This window comes from Sorex fumeus, unplaced genomic scaffold (genome assembly GCF_029834395.1).
Source record: "Sorex fumeus unplaced genomic scaffold, SorFum_2.1 ptg000056l, whole genome shotgun sequence".
In the NCBI taxonomy this organism is placed as follows: Eukaryota; Metazoa; Chordata; class Mammalia; order Eulipotyphla; family Soricidae; genus Sorex; species Sorex fumeus.
In genome coordinates this window covers 1,101,501-1,107,500 of record NW_026606113.1, presented here as the reverse complement: position 1 = coordinate 1,107,500, position 6,000 = coordinate 1,101,501, and the positions used below count along the sequence as shown (strand labels likewise).

At 40.6% G+C, this 6,000-nt stretch overlaps 1 protein-coding gene across 1 annotated transcript in view; it reads right to left on the bottom strand.

The window, feature by feature from the left end:
- SUCLG2 (succinate-CoA ligase GDP-forming subunit beta) overlaps window positions 1-6,000 on the bottom strand; it is a 369,070-nt gene that overhangs the window by 28,502 nt on the left and 334,568 nt on the right. The window lies entirely within an intron of this gene.

Genomic DNA, 6,000 nt, shown 5'->3' with positions numbered 1-6,000 from the left:
ATCAATCATGAACAACTCTGTAACTATTTATCTCACTGTTTTTTAATGAAAAATTAAGCCTTTATCCCCAGGATTATAGTTACATTCCCCCCCCCCCCCCCGCCCCCTATAGTTACGTTTTTGTGGGCAATGGTGCTTCATGGAATATTTCAAAACTGGAAACTTGTTAATTATTTGTTATTGTATGAAGAGGCAAAGATTTATACATTTGCATGATTTCTTAGTATGTCATCGGTAAAAGAGAATTATATTCCTCCAAATGGTATATTTCTTTTACATAAAGAACTATTTGATAAAAATTGCCCTCAAAGAAAGATATACAAGTTCATACCAAAAATATGGATAAAAGGAACGTCAGTATTTCAGAAATTTCAAAAAATGTAAAGTGCACCACGTTAATTTATTCAGTATATTCTATATTTGTAAGCTGCAGGCCAAAAAAAAAACAAAGTTGTCTTGACTTGATATATAGGGGTAAGAAAATGCTGTATAATTAACATAAAGAATGAGATAATGAAGATAATTCATTACTTAGATTAATTGATAACACCCAATAAGAAATGGCTATTCATCAAGCTGATGGCATCAAAATTCCAAGAATGGAGTCACAATTAAATTATGTTACACTAATTGCAGAGCATATATGTGTATGCTGCATACCATTTTTAAGTCCTAATATTTTAATATGTCAAATTAACTCATAAAAATGAAGATCTTATTTTTGTATAACATGTAACTCTTTTAAAAAGTGTTACCTGAAGCCTAAATTTTAATTTTGATTATTTCCAGAAACTTAATAAATAAGTACAGTAAGGGTTAGTCCATTGTGCCTGACAATATCATTCAGACTCGATGTGCCCTTGATTACAGTTAACACAAAACAGGGGTGAGATCAATTGAGTTAGATCCTGGGCAACCCACTCTTTCTTGAACATGGATTCCTCATCTATAGAATGGGAATACATCACTGAAAAGCTTACTGAAGTGTAAGAGAATAAACATGAAATGAACTGCAAGGTCTGCAAAGTTCTTAATGTATGTTTCTATACACATTTATTTTAACAAGCTAAATTAAAAGTGGGCTAGCTATCTCAAAAGCAAGTATGAAGAATACCACTTTCAATACGCTGAGGCTCTTTGAATCAAATATAAAAGAAACACAAATTTAAGTTCCACAGAAAGATGATAACTTATGAATAAAACAAATAAGCAATATTTTTTCAGACCAATTAAATTTTGTATATACCCAATAATGACAGTTATCAACACCATTCTCACATGCCAACTAGTTAGCCAAAGTTACTTTCTAATGATAGCTATTTGATGTCGCTAGTTTTGAAACCAGGTATGGCAGTAGTTTCCTAAGTGTTGTGGGATGGAGAACTTGTCAGAACAACGGGGGTGGGCATAGGGGTTGGGAAACCATACAAGAGCAATAAGGCTCCAGGGGTCCAAGTGAGAAACTCAGGAACTTCTAAGGTTCACTGAGCTTTCTGTGGCAGAAGGCCGATTAAAGCACACAGTGGCACTGAGTTACCTCTGATTTCTTCCATCCTACACATTAAGAATGCAGTCAGATTGCTATCTGAACAAGTAGGATTATTAAAGCTTTCCATTCTTATAGGGTAAATCACTGCTTTAATACAACCACAGAATGTGCTCACTTTAAAGAGTTGTTACATCATACCAAATAGATATGATTTCACTGCAATGGTAGGAAAAGGGTGGTCCTTAGGGGAAAAGATAGCCATGGTGTTAATGTTCCTTGGTGGTATGTGCCCTGGATGGAGGGCCAGATATGAGTTGTGGATACAGTATGGTCTCAGTAGGTATCAATGCCCAGATATTTATTATAGGCCAATAAAGTTAACCACTTTAATTGGTGCTAAACCCCAAAAAAAGGCCTCTTTACCAACAACATAAGCTTTTTTCAGTTTTAAAGAAAAAGTGGACTAATACAATTTTGCAGTGGAGTTGATTTACTCTCACTCTACACCCAAGTTTCAGCCTCCTTGTAAGTCACTTTGTGATCCTCTACAATAGGGTGCGTCGTTTTTTCCCTGTCAGCAGGTAGCACAAGCTATGATGTAGTGCAGTCATCTTATAGGTTATGTTTTTAAGAAAGAACAAAATAACTCCTACTCTTAGTGAACATTATGGTGATTACCAAACGGAATGAGGAGTGGGCGGAAAGAACGAGCAGTGGGGTCTTTTCAGTGGTGGGATGGCTCTGGAACTTTGGTGGCATAAAAAAGTGACACATTTTGAGGTGCAGCACACCCCTGAAATTCTGTGATATTGTAAACCAACACCTCAAAAAAAACAAAGAATAAAAATTAAGTGAATTAAAGACACTTTAATAGAGACCTAAATGCTATCTTCCTTGTACCAGACACAGAATTAAGTACTTGGTATATGGAGATCAAATATGTCTCACTGTGCTCAAAAATTCAGGTCAGGATCAGTGATGCTGATGGGTAAACAGAGATTTTTGGTGGGGGTAGTGTGCCAGGTGGCAAGGAAAGGCTGCAGGAATTCAGGTAGAAGGCAACGAAAGCAAGGAAAAAGTAAAGCTGTCACCAGCTTGACTCATTCCACATCTGCAGATGGAAGGGGTGAGTAATCAGAGATACTGCAATTGAGGCAGAGGTTTGCAAAGGAGAGCAAGAAGAGTGAAAGAAGGCAATGGGGAGAGAACACAAGCAAAGGAGGAAAGGAAAGAGAATGAAAAAGAGTTTAACCCACTACTAACTAAGCAGGATTTTTATTGGGAGGGGGCTGTTTCCCCAGTGGTGCTCAGGATTACTCCTTGGCTATTCATGGCCAACAGGTCTGATCTCACCGAGAGTGCAGCTAGGGCCTGCAGTGCTGAAAATCACTGGTCCACCTGGGGTGCTCAGGAGTCTCTAGGGCTGAACCTTTTGATGCTCGAAAGACCTTGTGTTGCAGGGAATCAAACTGGGGTTAGTACATGCCAGGCACAACCTTAACCCCTATGATTTTCCTCTGGCCCCAGTAGTAAATATTTTTTCAAGAAGAGTAACAAAACACAGAAGCACACAAAATCCAGACTACTAAGGGCACAGGATGTATTCCAGTACTCTGAAAGGATAACGACCATCAGGGGAGATGGGGAGACTCACTCCAGCCAAGCACTAGGCAGCACTGTTCTCTCCCACTAGAATATAATTTGCTGCCTTCATGCACTTTAATGGAAATCTGATTTAAAGTTTCACTCTGGACCACTTTCTATAATTAACTACTGTAATCTGCAATATCAAACTGAGAATAAAATTAAGACAGTTATGAAAATGAAAGCCTGGTGATATTATCATTATTATTTAGCACTTATAAAATATGTCATTTTCAGTGGGTGTCTCACGTATTCATTTATTATTACAACCACTAATTGCTGTTTCATGACAATTCCAATATCAAATTTTAATAGCGCATGTGTGCATGTGTGTGTGCACGTGGTGCACGTGTGTTCGTGTGTGCGCAAATGCATGTGTGTGTGTGTGTGTGTGTGTGTCTTGGAAAAGAGAAAGTCAGTGCCCAATCTATTCAAGTATCTAAAGACTCCTGGAAGGTTCTTAATTGCTGTTAGGAACAGAGTCTTTTCTAAACTCTTTGGGTGAGAACTCCAAGAGTTGCTATTTACTGTTGCACCAAAGTAAAGATCATCTGATGAGGCAGTGCCAGTGCCAGAGAGAGCGCACAGGTCTCCAGACTCCAGTCCACTCACCCAAAGCCAGGGCTGAGGCAGCTGTGAGGGGCAATGCAGGAGGCTCGCCAGGACAAATACAAGTTTTTCAAAGGTCTGTGTGTGTTTGCCTTTGCAAAATGCACTCTGGCTACAGGTTTCTGTCCACGATTAAAAGCAAAGAACAAGCTTCAAAGCAAGGATAGCCATAGCCTTTGGTATTTATTCACAATCCCCAGCCCCCATCACAAATATACAAACCAACAAAAATCACTACCAAAACCCTTCAGGGAACTTAATCCTTCTAAGTATCTGATGAGCATTAGGGAACCATGCTCAAATATATTCACGCAAACAATTTTTTTGTAGTGGACAAATTTAGAAAATTCCTAAGACTAACTTATAAAATTTGATCTCAAAGGCTCAGATAGAGAAGGGATCACCAAGTAAAGGGTGTTTAGGGGGCCCTCTTGGGATAGGAGATGCGTGCTAACAGCAGTCTATAGACCAAACATGATGGCCACGTAATACCTCTACTGCAAACCACAACACCCAAAAGGAGAGAGAGAGAAAAGGGGAATGTCATGCCACAGAGGCAGGGTTGGGTGGGGAGATGGGGTGGGGGTGGTGCGAGGGATCATTAGTGGTGGAGGATGGTCACTGATGGAGGGATGGGTACTCTATCATTGTGTGACTGAAACGTAAGCACGAAAGTTTGTAAGTCTGTAACTGTACCCACGGTGATTCATTTAAAAATAACAAATTATATATTACAAAAGAAAAAATAAAAGACTGGAAGCAAATATTAAAAAAAGGCTTGGTTAAAGAATAATACACGGTACAGCCCGCCCCCAAGGGCCTGGGTCCCTTGGGGGCGGTTTTCAACCCCTGATCTGCGTGGGACGGGCACAGAGGCCCAGCTCTGGGCAACAAAGCTGAACGGCTCCAATTCCAACAGGTACAGCCCGCCCCCAAGGGCCTGGGTCCCTCTCTGGGCACGCGCAGCTAGAAACAGCCCCTAGACAGCCGGTTTTCAACCCCTGATCTGCGTAGGATGGGCACAGAGGCCCAGCTCTGGGCAACAAAGCTGAACGGCTCCAATTCCAAACAACAGACCTTCCCAACTCCTTGCCCAGTGCCAGGGACTGTTTCCGGAGCCGCGGCCGCTAACGCGGCCGCGAAATATTTTCCCACTACATATGCCATAGGAACCATAAGCTACCTTCTTAGATGGAAACTTCTCTAGTTTAGCTCAGCCACTAGAAACACAGTAGCCAATAACTCATAAGCCTATCTTAACTCACACTGCATATCAAGCAGAATAGTAACAGTGAATGTGAAGGACTAAACCACACCTCTCACAATGGTAAAGCAACGCAAAAGCCCACCAAACTTTCATATTGAAGAGTCTAGCCCAGATGACACCAACAGTACTGTAGTGTTAGACAACCTCTCTGACAAGGAATTCAGAAGGGAGCTACTTAGGATGCTTAGGGAATTAAAAGAAACAATGGAAACCAATGCCAATAGAAGACAAGAGGATCTGAAGGCAGAAATGAGGAAAATGCAATCAGAAATGTCAGACCTGAAAAATCTCGTAGGCGAATTGAAAAGCTCAGTGGAAGGCCTCAGCAGCAGAGTAAGAGCGGCTGAGAACAGAATCAGTGAGCTCGAAGATGAAGTTCAGAGACTCTCCAGAAAAGAGCAGAAAATGGAAAAGAGACTCACAATTCGGGAACAGATGGCAAGAGAAGATAGTGATGAAGCCAAGAGGGGTAACATAAGAATTATTGGAGTCCCAGAGGGACAGGAAGAAAACCTCGATGAAGAAGAAACTGTCAAAGAAATCATTGCTACAACATTTCCAGAGCTGAAGAAAACTTGTGACCACATTCAGGAGGCCCGAAGGGTACCAGCTAGAAGAAATCCGAATAAAAATACCCCAAGACACATTCTGATCAAAATGACCAAAACCTTAGACAGAGACAAAATTCTGAAAGCAGCAAGATCGAAGAAAGAAATCTCTTACAAAGGAGCATCCTTAAAATTCACAGCTGATTTTTCTGATGAAACCCTCATGGCCCGAAAACAGTGGTGGGACATAGTAAAAAAACTCAATGAAATAAATGCCTCCCCCAAAATACTTTTCCCAGCAAGACTCTCATTCATAATAGAAGGAAAAACACACAGTTTCACAGACAAACAACAGCTCAGGAACTTTATAGACTCAAAACCATGGTTACAAGAACAACTAAATGGGCTACTTGAAGGCAAGAAAGGCCCCTCAAATACTCCAA